General features: G+C 47.7%; 1 protein-coding gene across 1 annotated transcript in view; it reads right to left on the bottom strand.

Moving 5' to 3' along the window:
- LOC137462055 (opioid-binding protein/cell adhesion molecule homolog) overlaps positions 1–18,058 on the bottom strand; it is a 342,323-nt gene that overhangs the window by 307,726 nt on the left and 16,539 nt on the right. The window lies entirely within an intron of this gene.

Raw genomic sequence — 18,058 nt, forward strand, 5'->3', positions numbered from 1 at the left:
TGCCTGACCATGGCAGGGGGTTGGAATGAGATGAGATTTAAGGTCCCTCCCAACCCAAACCATTCTGTGAGGCCATGAATTGTCGTGTGCCTTGGTCCATCCGAGAGCCCATCAGCAAAATCCAGCTCTGCTTCGTGGGCAGAGCAGTGACAAGCCTGGACAAGCATAAATTCTCAAGCTACCCCCATGCATTGCTCTCTGCTGCAAGAGCATGGAAAAGGCCAGAAATAACCCCTGAGGTTATTGCAAAAAACAGACTGGAGCAGGTGGGCAGAGCAGAAAGGAGAAAGCCCTGTCCTCCCAGAGCCACAAAATTTTGATTTTTAAAGTGAGTGTTCCCAACTCATCCATCACACACTGACACCACTTCATCAACTCTTTCTCAACTGACAGCAAAGTTTGGTGCTGCTCCACTCAATTTCTTCTGATTTCATTAGGAAAAGAGATATTAAAAAGGCAGAAATGTTCTGATTTCCTGTGTTTTGCTGGCTCCCTCCTCTGGCACTTAGAAATATTTTTATTTTGTAATGGTTTGACCATGAAGTAATTGGAAATATGTCCTGTGTTCTCCTTGGAGCTGCTCATCAGGACAAGCAAATCTTGCTCTGACTCATCAGAGGACCTGTTTTTAAAACAGGTTTTTTTTGTATCCTTGCTACAACAATTAAAAGGAAAAGGAGAGTTGACCAAAAACAATACCCTTGCCACTGTCTAATATTTAAAAAGTCAAACACACTTTGAGAAAAGCACTGTCAAGCAGAATTAGCAGCACTTAAGCTCATCCATGTCATATTCCTTATGGAAGATGCAAGAGCCTCAGAGCGTTCTCTTGAGTGTTTCCTACCCAGAAGGGTCTTCCCCTGACCACCACTAATATAACATCAATGTAAATCTAGAAGCCCCACAGCTGATTTTCCCCTAAAGGCCCATTTTGTGGCCTTATTTTTTTTTAATAAAGATATGACCCTCTCCTGTGGAGATGTGGCAGAGCCTTCACAAAGGTTTTGGTGTCAGGCATGAATTTCTGCTTTCAGTTGCATTTTATTCTTCTCTTAGCTCATTAATAAGCATTAATACCTTGTGTTTGTGGCATTTAATATTCCCCCCAGTACTTCAGTTTTGCTTTTGAAGGGGACACTTCAAAGGCTTTTTAAACATTATTTTGTTATTGTTCATGAAATGGTCCTGACAAAAAAACCCATTCCCATTCTGGTTTAAAATTTGTAAACAACTTTTCCCCTTCCAAAGAAATAAAATGTGTTTATCCATCTACCAAATCCCAGCCAGTGGAGAGCTACAGGGAGCCTGTTAACTCTGGGAGCTTGGGGTGGGAGGTGTTGGAAAATAATAACTAATAATTCCAGTTTCTCCATGTTTCCTCTAAAGTTGAAGGACTCTTGGCACCTCTACCCAGCATATAAAAACAGTTTTCATATTAAAACATGAGCTCGGGTCTAGGACATTCACACTTTTTCCCTGGGTATGCAACACCTGAATAACCTAATTGAAGGTTCTCTGTTATTGGCCACGTAATTTAAACAGGTAATTAACAGCAGAAGCAACTTCTGCTCCCAAAAGGAACTGAGGGTCTCATGGCAAGCATGTGATTGTCCTCTCCCTTCCCCAAAGGAAAAACTGAGCCCTCCAGAGTGGGGATGAAGGGGGAAAGGAAGAATTTCAGAGAAGGAGGAGGGAAGTGTGACCAGCACAGGGAGGAAACTGCTGCTCCAAGGCACAGCAAAATCACCAGTGCCCCTCAAAGGCTGCTCCCTCCTTCCCCAGCACAGAGCCCTTCCCAGCTGGAGAGTTGCCCCTGCCCGTCCATCACTCCCCACACAGCTCTGGAGCACTCAGCCAGCTGCAGGCTACATAAATATTGACAAGGTGCATTCTTAAATAAATAGCTCTGCTCGAGCAGTCGATATTGACCAATTGGAGAAGGCAAAACAAAAAGGCCTGGGGGACAGGGGATTTCATCCAGCCCCAAATTGGATAAGCACAGACACACAGCCAAGGCACTGGGGATGGCCCTTTGTTCTTGTCCTGACACCAGCTGGGACATGAGGAGGGAAAGAAAAGCCTGCGAGAGACAAGGACGCAAAATCCTTGCGTGGGAATGATGTCTTGACGAGACATTTGTTTTTCTGGTTCTGCTGCCTTCTGGTCAAGTAACTTGAAAATTCGATAGTGTGAGTGGAGAACTGGGGCAGGGGAGGAGCGGGGAGGCAGCGTGGTCCTCTGGGGACGATCCATCACAGAGGCAGGGCTGCCAAATCACCCTGGAGCTGCCCAAGTGTGTTTATGGAAGAGATTAGAGAGCTCCTTCTGGGGATCAAAGAAAAGCTCTCCCCCAGGAGCGTGCTGCCTTCAACTCCCAAATTCCCAGAGGACTCCCTTAGCAGCATCTCCTGCAAATATTTTCTTTGGGAGGGTCACAATCCCATGAGTCTCATTAAGGGCCTCGAAAGAAGACAATGCTTAATTTGGGGGAACCACACTTCACCCAATTTAAAGTCAAAATTCCACACTGGGTAATTTGGATGCAAAGCCTTGAGTCTCAATTTCTAACCCAAAAGGTATCCACTGGTGCATCCCCAGCACCCCTGCACTGTAATTAAACTGGAAATTATCATTCCGAGTCGCAGCCCTTGTGCAGCCAATGGCATTCATCTCTCTGATATCAACCCATAAAAAAATAATAACTACAACTGGAGCTTGCTGGAGGAAATGAGCATCTCAAGACACAGGGTTTGGATCACAAGAGTTCAAACCCACCAGTGGCAGGAACTTTGCAGCTCCTGGTCCCTGGTAATGGGAACTTGCCTATTCCATGAACTCCGAAAGCAATCCAAAGGAGAATCATTCTTTATAATTGTTTTGCAACTTCTCCTCCAGCTGGAGGAATAATGATTGCACAATTCTCCTAACAACATGATCATAATCTATCAGTTCTATGAACTATAGAATGAACCCAAAGAGATAATTGGTGCAGGCACTGAATGATAAACATGTCAAGATTATGATTTCTTTGCTTAAAAATGAAACTAAGATATGATTGGAAATGCCATGCTTGGGGAGTATGAGCAATATTCCCATGCTCCATCATCTAAATTAGTTTATAATTTGCATACACTAGTATTTTTAGGCATTGTTCGAAGGCAGGGGAGCTGTAAAACATTAAGATCCAAACATCATCAGACGTTGTCCTTCAGTGGCACCTTCCCAGTAAAGATCTCGCCGTGCATCAGGCGGTCCCATTACCACGGGAGCAGCTGTGGAGGTGCAGTTCTGCCGGAGTCTCGGGGAGTTTATCACCTCCTTCCACGGGGTTTTACAGCCCCAGAGACTCGCTGGGAGCGCGAGGTGTGCGCACACACAGCAGCCAGCTCAGCAGGCAATGAATTCTAGCGCTGCACCTTCCCACCTGCCGGCTCCCGACGCTCCCAGAGGGACGACAAACCCAGGCTGACATTCAGCTCATAACAAACTTAAACCGCAGCAAAATTCTCCTGATTTTCATGGTTTATACAAGAGCTTCTGCGCAGCCCTCTGAGCTTATCAGCCCACGGTGCTTTATTGGGTTAAGCAAGAGACAAAAGCACCGCCAGCCCAAGCTGTGCTCACAGGCTGAAGGAGCCTCTGGCTCCCCTCCTTCCCTGAACCCACCTTCACTTTGTTAGCAGAAATGCTAACGAAAATGGGAGGGAAATGAGCATCTCCAAAAACCTGGGGTGGGGATATTTAACCCCCAAATGCAATGCACACCCTCATCCTGCACAAAGATGCCCCACATCCCACAAAACACCCTGTTTTCCCTGCCCACGGCACCTTGTGCAGCTCACGGGGACTCCCCAGAGAGCAGCAGGTGGAAATGGAGCCTGCTGAACCATGAAAGAGCAACTAACAGGTCCCTGTGCCTGTGACTGTTCCTGTCACTGCTTGGAAACCCCTCGGGGCTCCCTGGGGGGTGTGGGAGGCTCGTTCCATATGGCACCCATTAGCCTGAGCTGGGGTGGCAGTGACAGCATGACACGAGCCAGCTGCCAGCCAGGTGTGGAGGCATCGCCCCACCCGGACAGCTCCTGCTCCAAAAGGGGATGGGAAGGAAGGAGAAAGGACCTTGGGGCCTCTGGGTGGGCTTTGCTGCACCCCCTCCCAGGGATCCTCCCAAACCACTGCACAGGGAGCGGAGCCTTGTCCCAAAAACCCGGCACAGCATCCCACACACAAAGGGATGGGAACCACAAGAAGGGACATCTCTGCGCTGGGACAGACTCTGCAGAACTTGGGAGCAAGGGGGGAACACCAGTAAAGGGAGCTTGAAAGATGAAAGCACCAACTCCATCCTTTCTCTGCTAAAACAGAGTCCCTTAAAGCAAGTCTACTGAATTAAAGAGGAAACCCCAGAGAGCCTCCATACTCATGAATAAATTCAATTTGCCATCTCATTTTGGAACTTATAAAAGCCAAGGCTCTCTAAACAAGAGACAAAGCCTTGCACTGTGCCTCCAGGCACCTGGAGACAAGCCCTCAGATGGAGCACCAGGCTCCTTGGTGTGCTCCGGCAACCCAGCTCCATGTCCCTTGTCCCATCTCAGAGACCCAGTCCTAGTGCCCAAACCCAGTATCACAGAATTGGTCACCAGACACAGTCAGGACAGTAAGGGAATTTGCATTCAATCTTCCCATGACATCATTTTTTATTCTGCTTTTACCATTATTAATATTTTCTTGTATTTTCCCCCTCCTTGCTTCATGCTGCCTTATCCAGAATTGCAGTGACACAGCCTCTCTGCTCGGGCACTGCCTCCTCACCCACTGCCTGCCAACAAAACAAATCCACCTTTCAAACGAGAGCAAACCAAAATCCAGAGTGATGGGGGTGCTGAACAGCAGCTGCTTGGCTGAAGTGCCCAAGCACCTCTGATTTTACAGGTTACAAACCACCACCGAAACCACTCCAGTGGCACTTTTTGCAGGCAGGGATGGCTTGGCCCAGCTCCTCCCAGAACCCTGGATCTGCAAACCCAGGGCTGCCTGCAGCCAGCAGCACCTGAGCAGGTTTCTGTTGCAGCTGCAGTGCAGGAGAGGAGCTCTGGCACACCCTGGGCAATGGGGTGCTTGCTGGCACTCCCCCTGCATCACACCTGCCCAGCTCCTCCTGCTGTGTTCAGCACACCTGGGAAATTTGGGTTCACAGCAGGAGCAGGCCAGAAGCAAATCCAGACAGAGACTCCCTGGATTTTGCAGATCCCACCATGCTGAGCCCTGTAAACCCTGGGGTTTGTGGCTCTGGCAGCAGAAGGGACAACCCAAGTGATCTGGTCACACCCCTCCCTCCTCAAACATCATCACTCCAGCCCTAGGAGCATTAAAGGCTCCCTGATTTTTCCTGCATTTTGTTGCATGCTGTGTCCCTCGTGTGTTGGGAACCCAGGCAGCACAGCCCAGCTCAGCACTCAGGAGCCAGCACTGAAGTGCTTTAGGAACCCAAGCCAACTGAATTATGTGCTGTAATGTGTTCAAGAAACACTGACACACTTGTCAAACTCTTCACAATTCCTCCTTTCTCTTTCCCTTTTTATTTTTTAAATTTCTGCCTAGCTTTATAGATCATTGGATAACATTCAGAAAATCATGGGGATGATTTTCTTTTCTTTCCCCATCATTGCCATCAAATGAAGTTATTTGTGAATACATCTGCTGGAAACCAAACCAAACGAAACATGACAAGTCTATTTTCACCGTTGGCAAGGCACTGAGGTGCTCACAGCCCCGTGTGTCACGCCTGGCTGCGGCACCAGGAAGGCACTTTTAGGGAATGTGGGAAGCAGGGTGTCCAGAGGGGGACTGCAAGAGGAGCTGGGATGGGATTTTACACCAGGGGATGAATTCTCTAATGGCAGAAAGCTCAGGAAGCCATAATGCACTGGGAAAAGCCATCCTCTCCTATAAAATACAGCAGTTTTTGGAGTTGCAACATCCCAGTGCAACCTATTACTAAGTCATTAGCAGCAAATTAATATTCGAATAGTTACCAATTTGACTAATAAGCCTCCAAGGCAAAGGAAAAGCAAAGACAAAAGGGTCTGCCTGATGCACCAGTTTATCCTGGTGATAAACTCCTGAATCAGAGACACCCATGTTGAGGCATGCTGAGGTTTGCTGAGGGAATCCTCTCCTTCCAAAGAAACACAGGTGCTCCTTCGATCTACCTGCTCCTCTGCAGCCATCTCCATCTGCCTTGCAAACCTCCTGAGGTTACACAAAATAAAACTCCTTTTTTAGCATGTCCCAGAGCCCAGGCACAACTCCCCCACCTTCTCCCAGCCAAACTCCAAGAGTCCTTCCCTCTCCCAGCTGTGGCTGGAGATTCTTCCTGAAGAGGCTGTTCAAAGGCCAGTGGAGGCTCCTGGACTGCAGAGCCAAATCCTGAGGTTTTGCCAGTGGAACACACACAAAACCCCAGCGAGGGGCACAGCCCAAGATGAGAAGGGGAGCCAAACACTCTGGCTTAGGCACACACCATGCCAAGCATGGCCCTTTCGGGATTTAAAATCTTGATGCTTGTGAAATCTCTTCCCAAGAGGATGCCTGGAATAAATTGTCATCTGGTAATAGCTACCAGGTGGTGAGGGAATGAAAAAACAGACAAGCACAGAATGTTTTGACTTCAAACTCATGTGGATTGTCAGAGAGGGAGTGCATTTTGTGTCCCTTCCTCATGCCCACCTCCCCCTCCCCATTTTTACCCCTTTGTGGTTTTTTAAAAATTATTTTGGCCTTCTTCAAGTGTTAGGCAGATTCCCTGGGGCAGTGGCTGAGGCCAGAGGCAGAGCCCAGAGCAAACCCCACCACTTCTCAAAGGCTCAGGGGTGGCCAGGTTGGGGTCTCCTCTCTAATTAAGTGACTGGATGAAGAAAGCCCTGCACAGACATCCTGCTTCTCTCTCCTTCCCCCATCCTTCCACATCCTGCCTTATCCATCTGCCCCTTCCCACTCTGCTCCTCACTCCCCATCATACCTGTAACCTTTCCCATTAACACCTGCCCAGGCAGGGAAAACCCTTCCTGAGCTCAAAGCATCTGCTCCTCATCAATTTGCCACGGAGCTGCCTTGGCCCCGGGCGAGGAGCAGGCACAGAACTCCCTCTCCAGCCAGGATGACATTTCCAGGGCAGGGGGCAAAGGGCAATCCTCTCACCAGCTTCAGAGGCCAGGGAGAGGCAATGTCAGAGCTCCCTGCTGCGTTTGGGGAATGCACATCCCTTTCTTCCTGTTCCAGGAGCCTGATGCTGCTCTGTGTGAGCCTGTGAAGGCACACACACACAGATTACATCTTGTTCCTAGCAGGAAGAGATACTGACTTGGAAAATATCAAAACCGCCTCTGAGCCCGCAGCACCTTCATCTCACAAAACAAAAAACAAAACGAAAAAAAATGACAGAGGTTGAATCAAAGAAGAAGAGACATTTTACTACACAGTATATCCAAGGAAATTTGAGTCTGTAATGAGGAGGTCAGCACAGAGAGCAAGAAGGAATCTTAAATGGCATCTTGGAATTTTAGGGATCTCAACACACCAGGAGGGAGTGCAGCAGGAGCTGCCAGGAGAGCTGAGCTGCTCAGCCACCCCGTGTGGGAGGGAACATCCAGCTGAAGGCACTGAGCAGTGCCAGGACAGCATCAGCTACTCCCCTGCATGAGTGGGAAGAGCTGCTCAGATCCAGAACCACCCAGGCACTGCCCTGGGCAGGTCAGTGGTGCAGGAAAATCCAACATCCCAACCCCAGCCTTGGCTTTGCCTCCACAGCTCCATTCCTGCTGTGTCAGACACGGCTCAAGGAAAAAGAAAGTGGTCTCAGGCAGGCACTAATGATGAGTGCCAATCTAATAACACACATAATGCAGGCAGCTCCATTGCAAGTGTAATTGCAATCATAATGCAATCAATACCAATGGAAACACCGTATTTATACAGGGCCTTTCATCACTCACATGGAACGCAGTCAGTGCCAGTGCAAATATGCCAGCATCTGAAATAAAATATTTGCCACACATCTCATGTACATGCAGACCAAACACTGCATTCGGGAGAGCCTTGGGATGTTGAAGGCTTTGGGAAGTTTGTGGGCATCTGACAAATGCAGGAAAAACAAAATAAAAATCCCTGGTCCAGCTGTACTTTGGGAAATAATAAAACCTCCATTCACATTGAATTCTCCTTAGCTTAAGTCACGATTTCCACATTGCTCTGCCTGTCAGTTCCCTGCCCTGGCACATTGCCGTGGTCAGGCAGTCATTAACCTCCTGACGGGGAGAAAATGGGGAGAAACGCTCCTGGCTGCCAGCAGCATCCAAATCCTCCCCACAAGGGCTGCACCAGAGACCTGTGGTGCTGCTTCATCCACTTCATCCAGTGATGGGTGGGCACTGAGCTTCAGTTCCCTGCTGACATCCCTGCAGACACCTGTGACTGGTTCCATTAAGGTGAAGCAGCTGAAGGACTCTGACATTTGGGAAAGCACAGTGTTCCCAAGACTCTGGAGCCTGGGAGAGCAGAGAAAACCATCCTGCCCTCACTCACCATCCCTTCTACCCTCTGAATCTGATCCACACAGTCCATCACTGGGTCTTGACACATTTAATGTCTCAGTAAAGAAAAACATGATGTGTTGATGCTCCTGTAAAGCTCTGACAACTGACAGCCTAATGGCTTCTTATTTTTTCCCAGCTGCAGTTTAGAAAATGAAATAAATTTAGGTCCTCAAGCAGGCTGGCTGCTTCGTGAGTAACGTGTTTGCTGCGATCCCTGCACCAGCTCTGGGCTGCAGGAGCAGGGAGTGAGGCTGGAGAAGAGAAAGGATGAGGGCTGGAAGTGGATGGAGGAGTAGCTCAGTACTAATTTAAGCATTCAAATCCACCTGGATCGTGCTTTGCTTCTGTCTGATGAAGGTGAGAGCAGCACATAAAACTCCAGCTGCAAGTGATGCTGCTGTCCTCCGCTGGAAGTGATGGGTGGGGAAACAGGATCCATCCTGTTAGGGTGGATTTTAGGATGACTGGGAAAAGGTTTTCCCCCAGAGGGTGCTGGGCACTGAACAGGCTCCCCAAGGAATGGGCACAGCTCAGAGGCTTCCAGAGCTCCAGGAGGGGTTGGACAACATTCCCAGAGACAGGGTGGGATTTTTGGGGTGTCCATGCAGGGCCAGGAGCTGCACTGGATGATCCCTGTGGTCCCTTATTACAGTAATGGGTCCTCAGCCAGGTAATAATTAGCATAGACTCCATGCATTACAGAAGGCTGATCAATAATCTTTATTAAGAAACCTATACTTTTATATATACCCTAGTTCGCTACAGGTGGTCCTAATTGGTCCTCCAGTCCAAATACTATTACCATTGGCTAATTGAGAAATCTCCCTTTGGCAACGAAATCCCCATAACACATTCCACATGTTCACAATGCCAGGCGCAGCAGGTTAAGATAATAATTGTTTCTCATCTTTTTTTCTGATCTTCTCAGAACGATGCCTGGGAAAGTTGTGTGTCTCGCTGTGGCCAGCGAGCTGCTGCCACAGTCCCTTCCAGCTGAGGATGCCCTGTGATTCTGGAGCCCTCTCTGGCTCCATCCACAGCGGGAGGACTGCTGCTCCTTGGGCAGCAAAAGCCGCGAGTCGCGGTCGAGGCTCCGAAGTCTATTAAGCAGCGCTGCTGTAATTAGGCTAAAGCAGAGCGTGGCCACGGGGCTGGGAAGCAGTGATGGAAAGCTTTTCCTGGGAAAGGGCCAGGTCCTTGTGGAGCAAATCCCAGCCATCGCTCAGCTGCAGCTCGCCTAGACGTTATCCAGCCTCAAGCCAGCAGAGTGGAAACTCTTCCTCTGAAATATTCCTGAGGCCCTGAGCAATGGAAGATGGACAGGGCTGCAGACAGAGCTCTTATCTCACCACAGAGCCTCTGGAGGGCAGGAAAGGAGGCTCAGGAGTGGGGACACCACTCCCAGCAGCTTGGATGCAGCTCTCTTCTGGATGCAGACGAGGAGGGATGGGGGTGGTGGGATCTTGCTGCCTCTCCACCCACCCATTACAGTCACCATGGGACATGACACCCTCTCCAAAGCATCACACAGCTGGCAGCCCCAGGCAGGGAGCTCCCAGCCATCCAGATTTTGGGACACCTTGGCAGCACCAGCATCAGAGGGCACTGCAGAGGTAAGAGCAGCTCTGATCTTAATAATGTGGAACTCTCAGATTCAGCTAAAAGCCACTTCTCTTTACTTTTTTCCGCCACAAATGAACTCCTCTTAGGCCATTTCCCCCATGAAGTCTTGGCCTCTGTTGCAAAGCACAGCTTTGATGGTGGAAGCTGCCAGACCCACTAGCCTGTACCAGTGAGCAGCAAACCCCAGTGACCCCAGCCTGAAGGTTCAGGGGACTCCTTTATGACCCTACACCTTCCCACTGGAGGGAAAAGCCAAGCAGAAAGACAGGACAGTTGCAAAGCCAGCAAACACAAACATTGCTGCATCCCCCACAGCCCAACCTCAGTGCACTCCCAAAATCCTGGTGGTGACAGGGGAAGCTCACACAGCCCCTCCAAGCACTGTCTCTGCACTCAGACCCCAGCTGGAGCCCGGGGGGACCTGGTCCATCTGCACACACCACATCCCCCAGGCACCAGTGTAGAGCACAGACTGTTCCTTTCAGCACTTTTCTCACCCCAAATTCCCTGCTCTCCCCCTCCCTCACTGCCAGAGGCTGTTTTTCTCTTGATCCAGGCCAGCTTCAAAACCAGGGCCACTGCAGCATCTCTTTGCAAGTGGTGTTTACTCCTCTAAATGCATTCCCATCTGTACTCAGGATGACCCCATTTCTTTTTGGAAGCACCCAGGACTTGGAAAAGGGATGAGAAGGGAAGACAGTCTGCAGGCTGCTCTGAGGCCAAAGATGTTGAGCTTTTCAAAAAGGACATTGAAGGTAGGAAAGAAAAGGCAGTGTTAACTGCACTGAAGGGAGCAAAGGGATGGGAAGCAGTAGAGGAGAAATTAGGGACGATCCAGTGCATTGGGAACATTGGGGGCAAGGGCAAAAGCAACCTCAGCTCCCTGGCTCTGCTATACATGAGTTCATCTCAGCTTGGGAAAGATATTCCATTCCTCCATGCCCTCCCAAAAGCACCTGTGGCTGTAAGGAAAGCATATTTGGGAAATTTTGGGAGGGCAGGGAAAGGCAGAGAGGAGGAGAGTGGTCAATTGAGGCTCAATAGCTGCTGGGAGCAAGCGAAGGGCCCAGTCTGTCTCCTCCCAAGCATGGCAAGACACATGGAGTGATGAAGCCGCCAAGAAGTTATAATCAGGACTAATAGTTTGAGGTTCTTAATATTCCTGCAATCCAATAAATCAATGGTGCTAAATACGAGCGCGGGAAGCGAGGGGGATTGACAGCACAAATTAGGTTGGGCTGCAGGGAGAGATTTCTCAAGCAGTTGGTTCCGTCTGAGCTCACAGGCAGCTCCTAAGCAAGGGGTAAGGTGAGGATGCTGCAGAGACATCTCTCAGGTGAGCTGTGCCTCCTGTCCCCACACCTCTCCTGGCATCAGCTGCTCCCAGGGCCCTCTCCGTGCTCAGGGAATCGAGAGCAGCCCCACCCACGCCACAAACATTAACTACTTGTTCACCCTGCTGCTCCCCGGGCGCTGAGAGGATTAGCTCAGTGTTTATTTCCTTATGGGTGTGCTTAAACCATCATTCAAGTGCCAGGAATTATTATTAGAGATATACAAACGCTGGGATTTACAAGAGGATTAGTACCCTAAAACAGGGCTGCTGCAATTCCTCCTCTGATCCTCCCGAGTATCCCAGGAAAGACTGTTGTATTCCGGGGGAAAACAGTGATGCATAACCTTCAAATTAGGGGGAAGGGAATAAGGCAGCCTAGCTCTTCCAAATCCTCCAGAAGACACCTTGCAATTACAGGAGATCTAGATCAGGTCTTAAGCAAATACCACAGCTACAACCTCAGCCAAGTTATAAAATTCCTGCGGAGGGAATGACTCAAACACATTCAGCATCCACTTCTGAGTTTGGGACTAAGAGGCCATACAGACAGATCCTATCAAATGTAGCTTATTCTGTACAAAATTCAAACTTATCACAGCCCAGAATTTGTTACCAGCATCAAAAATGAGGTGGACAGATGTGTTTCCATGCACTTGTCCCTGTGTTAGCCACAGGACATCTGCAGAGAAACCAGGATATTCAGGCCAGTCATGTCCATCTTCTGCTCTGTCCTCCACAAATGAAAGGACCAGACTCAACACTTGAATCTCTGTATCCCTTGTCATATGGAACTTTTCCAGCTCCTTAAATCATTCTTGTCTGCATATGACAAGGATTGGAAGGGCTGAGATTATTTATCTTAAAAAGGAGACAAATAGGAAGTCTTATGATAAATGTATATGAATTAATGAGTGAGGGAGATAAAGTACATCTGGTATTTCTACCCTCCCTGCCTTGCAACACAAGAAGTCCCGTTTGATTCCACTGAAATAGTGACAAATTCAAAACTGATGAAAAGAAACACTTTCCCTAACCAGCCTATGAAATCCGTCAAAGCCTGGAGCTCGGGAGGTTTCAAAGACATTTATATCAATAACACGGCTCTCCAGAGCTAATGGTCAATGCTAATGAAAAGGAGAGAATGAGTTTAAGGCCCTCTTTAATGACTGCAGTGGGCTGCATAGAAGTCCTGGATTTAGCCAGCAATTCCAACCTGAAAAACTCTACTATTCACCTATTTGCAAGTCAGATGCTGTGTGGATTTATTAGGGGAGACTGTTCTCCCCAAATCCTCTGCTCCTGCCTGGATTCAAGGCCTATCTCACAACCCTGCTCTAGGCACTATGAATTCAAGCAGGCCCTCTTAGGAAACATTTGTGTTTCCCTTCCTACCCTCCCAGCCAGGTAGAAGAGCACAGGGAGGTCTGGAAGGCTTGTTTGTCGTACACCAGATTTCAGTCCCCACTAGAACTGCAGTCTGAGCTCCCCAGTACTTCTTATTTCTTGTCAAAACTCATCTATATTCCTTACCCCTGAATTACCAACACAGGAGAGCACCACTGGTCTATTTTTCCTGGGAATTGTTCCTTTGTCTTTGGTCTCTCGCTGTCATGATTGTTATTGATATCAAAAGCAGTGCCCAGAGACTTCAAACAAGAGGCAAACCTCGATTAAGTAGACATTGTAAGAGATGGTTCCTGCCCTAGAAAGCCCAGATACAAGAAGAAAAGAAAGACTTGAAAACATCCTCAAGGTCACAGAAGGAATCTGCAGCACATACAGGGGAAAAACAGTGCTGAGATTCTGCTTTTTCATGTCCCTGTCCAAAATTCACTCCATCCTCCTGTTTTCACATTACCTGTGGCTGTAAGTTTAACGTGCTGGTTCTGCATCTGCTGTGACAGGACCAAGCCTGGCCCATCGCATCTCCCACATTACAAGGATCTCAGCTCTTCCTTCCCTGCCACACCACAGCATCCTCCTTCCTTTGCTTCCCACCGTGTTCTTCATGGTTGGCGAGGACCTGTGCATGTGACAGCTTCTCTGTCTGAGCAGGACATTAAGCTCATCATATTGAGGCCCGGTAATTAGGGCCAGCTCTCCAATGAGTCCTGATAATAGACTGGGGAGGTCAACGGACCAAGTCAACAAGAGGGATGGACTCCTCCCAAGGGCAGCTCTCCTTCTCCACTGACACAGCTTGGGACTTTATTAGACAACAGAACTCAGAGAGTGTGAAAGTCCTGCAGCTCCTCTGAGCATAAATCACAACCCAAAAACCTACCTGAGCAGAATATGCTTCCCTACACAAATACATTGCAAAACACTGGGCACATTTGTCCTGGCCATCAGCAGCTGCAGTGATCACTGTAAGAGGTTTGAACACAGCAGAATGTTCTTTGCTCTGGAGTGCAACATGCCCATTATTAAGTGCTATATAATGCCAAGTTCCTGCTGTAAAAGGGTCTTCAGAAATGACAACATAAAGAATTAATGGCTTCCAAAACAGGGCTCAGGTGAAACCTGATAGTTAAAGCCAGGAGAATTTTATATCAAAATCCTGCAAGTTTCACAGGAGCATAACACAAAGCCATAAATCACATTGGCTCTGCTCACAAGGTTGGTGGAACTCAGGAAATATAAAACCCCAAAACTTTTGATGAACATTCCAAGTCCTGAGCTTGTTACATGGTTCTGAGCTGATGTTTGTCAAATCCTGTTTACCAACACACCCTCAAATAATTCATTGGATTCTTCCAAGTGTAAGGCAAATATTACTCAAAATAATAAAATTACAGTGCTGGCCCAAAGCAGGTGTAACGTGGGGATGGCACGTGGAGGACATGGCTTGTAATGCCCGAGTCCAGCATTGATATACAGCCCTGCAACACAAACCCCCCTGCCCAAAGTAGGGACAGAACCATTTTTACCCTCACACTGTGGGTTTCAGCATGTAAAGATGAGGAAGTGCTCAAATACTAAATAAAGGCCATGAAAATACATACACACACAAAAAAAAAAAAAAAAAAACAACAACAAAAAAAAAACATGGGCACTGCAAGCACCTAGACAAGATTAAGAGAATAAGAGTAGGAGAGTAGGTACTTATTAAAGGCCTTCCAAAGATAGACCTTGGGCAGTCAAAAGCCTCTGAGAGGGGCTAAACCCAATTTGGATGATGGTCACAAGTTTTTCAGACAGATAAAAGTTTGGTCCATTTAAATATCAGGGGCTAATCCTCCAATCCTCCAATTACAGCTTCAGGTAATGAAGTCATATGCCCCCAGTTTTCTCCCCTCCTCAATTCACTTTTTTTTATACTTTTTGAGGCCTGAAGCTGTAGGGTGTCTGTGGATCTCAGGCCTAGAGAAACTGTTTTGTCTAAAATGTGAAGGGTTAACTACACTTTATATGGAGTTTAGAGTTATGCACTAATGCAGTATACAGGATCTGAAAAATATTAAAGGCTAAAACCTTAAGGCATCACTACCTCGCCCTGAAGAGCCCAGCACTGCAGGGCCCAGTGTCCAGTCCAACCCCTGTGAGACATGGCGCCAGAATATGTCTACTAGCAAACAAAACCTGATGCAAGGAAAAAGTTGGCAAGGAGTTTTTGTGGTTTTATTTCTGTGGTGTTGCTTCCCCTGGCCATGGATTATCGATCTCTGGGGAGAAGGGGCAGCAGCCATGGCTGATGTGCTGTCCCTCAGCTGGGGTAATGTACAGCGCTGCCGGGATCTGCAGGTAACTGATGATCCCATCTGGCACGGGAGAGGGAAGTGATTGATTTACTCTCCATCCTGGTACTTAGACTTTTCACCCTCAACAGCCCACAAAGCCTCGTTCATCATCTTCATCAATCAAATGGGCAAATATCATTAAATCTGCAGGCCACAAGCAGCATCATTTATATTTTGGTCCTTTTTTTTTTTTTTTAACTTTGTTTCAAAAGTTTGCCACCTCCTCTTCCCACGTCCCTTTCTGAAAAATAGTCCTTCCACCTGTCAGGAATTCAGTGAGGCAAAATGCAGAAGCTGAACCCTGAGAAGAAGGGATGGTGCCAGGCTTTGAGGTCCTCACTCCCAAGCCACGAGGGGATACTCACAGGATTAGAGCCTCCCCAAATTCTCCAGAGCTGCCAGGCATCAGTGATGCCTGGTTTGATCCCTGTGTGCTCCTGGGCACCCCAAGGGTGTTTTTCCACAAGATTGACTCAAGATTAAGCTCATTTAAGCACCACCACACAGGATGTGGCACAAACCAGGGCAATTCCTCAGAATTTAGTGGAGCAGCAATGACCTGTCTGTGCTGTTCATCTGCCCCATAACTTCCCAAGGACAATGGGTACCTCCAGTTTGTCACCATTTATTTAACCATTGATTTTTTTTTCCTTAATGCACTTTCTCAAAGTCACTTTTTCCAATGTGCAAATGTACCAATACCACCAAGCCCAGGACTGCAGGAAGGGGACGTGAAACCCATCAAAAATCAGGAATAGGTTGGAGGCCATCCTGAAAGAAGGTGACAATTCACCCTGGCAGGTTCTCTCTTTCCCAGAGCTGTGTGAGTCCACTCTGTTTATCCCAGGGCTCTGAGCAGCCCAGAGTCAATGCTGAGCGTGTGGATGGATGGACAGCACTTCCAACAAGTCACTGCCTCCCCTCCCAGCAAGACACTCCATTAGAAAAGTTTTTTAGAAATAAAAAGAAAAGGAGCCGTAAACACTGGGCAAAAATAATCTGACTCAGGGAAATTTCCAGCGAGTTCAGAATAGCCTGGAGTAAAAATCCATCTCTAATGTGACTGAAAGAGCCTTGTGAAGGAACAGATGCAGCCTGTAAATTAAATCACCAAGAAAGGTTGGAGGAGCCAAATGAAATCTCCACCTGCCATTACTTCCGAGGCAGAGACAGGGACGGGCACAGGGAAGGAGGGCGATGGATGGGCAGACGAATCATTTTATTAGCCTTAATTGCCATTTCAATACCATACCCATGTCTCCACATAAGCCTTCATTCTCTGCAAAGTTGTCAGTTCATGTCCTGAATGGGCCAGGCTTGTTATCAGCAAGGCGTTTACAGCCCCTGGGCTGTGCATTAATTAAAAAGGCTTTGTGCTGAGGCTCATTCATTAGCACATTGCTCCTTTAATCACTGCCTCTTCAGCCACCAGGACAATCTATAAATCTCCTCAAATATGAAATAATGAAGTGGAATGGTTCAATTTATTACAATGTAATAAGGCAGGATAATGTGGGGGTGGACAGGGTGGCACTGGAGCTGTCTCCTTGCCCACTCTTCCCACCTCGTTACTGACAGGGACCATGAGTGAGAAGGGCAGGAGGGATGCAGGACAGGATGGAGAACGCACGGGACACAGACCTTCCCATCTCCTGCCATCCCTCCCACACGAACCCCAGCATGCCACAAGTCACTGAGGATGGTGCTGGAAGCCAAACATGGTTCCTTGGCCTTGGGAGGGAGGTTTTGTCCTGAAGAAGTCCCCCAGATTCTGCTCTTCAATGCAGACACCAGCATCCATCAGCAGTAGGGGAAGTCTCTCACTCTCCATCCCATGTTCCCATTTGAACCCCTATTTCCCCACCCCTCCTTGTTCCACCATTCCTGGGAGGATCCAGGTTGAGCTGGACAGGCAAGTGCTGAGGAGCAGATGTTCTAGGGAACATCAACAAGCTCCAAAAATCCACATATTAACTCAGCACAAAGCTCCTGTTTCCCCTCTCATGGCTCATCTCCCAGCAGCTGGGCCCTCCAGTCAAGCTGCCAAATAAAATGTGATTGTACACACTGGGTTAATTAACAAAGGGAGAAGGGGCAACACTTGCCTGGCTTTGCATTTCCTAAATAAATGCATCAAGGACACCTAACTAGTGAGGGGAGGCCAAAGATGAGGTTTTCTCTCCACGAAAATTGCAGGCTAAAAATGACAGGGGAAGAAACAAAACTTCGGATATTCCAGACAAGCAGCCACAGCATTCAAAGAAAGTGCAAAATGAAAGCTGCCCATAGAAAAGTTGACAAAAGCTAATTATACTCTAGCATAGAAGGGAAGTATTTAGAGGAAAGCAGGATTTGTAAAGAACATTGTAGTGGGTTTTGAAAAGTTACTTTTCCCTGTCAAAAGACACGAAGTAAGAAACATCGAGTTCACAGTATAACAGCTCTAGAATTTGCCATTTTATTTTCATTGCTCTCCATACTCAGTCTTAGAAGGCCTTGAATTCTTATGCACTGTTATATAATTAATGTGGTTATTAATATAATTAACACAAGCTGTTGATTTATCCAAAATTCATTCCGAGGGAAGCGAGTTGTGATAAATTCACAGTAAGAAAAAAAATTTATCAGAATATCACATATCAACATTCTGTTTAAAACTGAAATTCGTTTTAAAGACTTAATTTCAGAACCCATGTTAGGATTGTTCCAGGTTTTTCCACAGGGAATATGCAAGTCGTAAACATGAATCTTTTTAACTGACC

Source organism: Anomalospiza imberbis, chromosome 24 (assembly GCF_031753505.1).
Source record: "Anomalospiza imberbis isolate Cuckoo-Finch-1a 21T00152 chromosome 24, ASM3175350v1, whole genome shotgun sequence".
NCBI classification, from domain to species: domain Eukaryota; kingdom Metazoa; phylum Chordata; class Aves; order Passeriformes; family Viduidae; genus Anomalospiza; species Anomalospiza imberbis.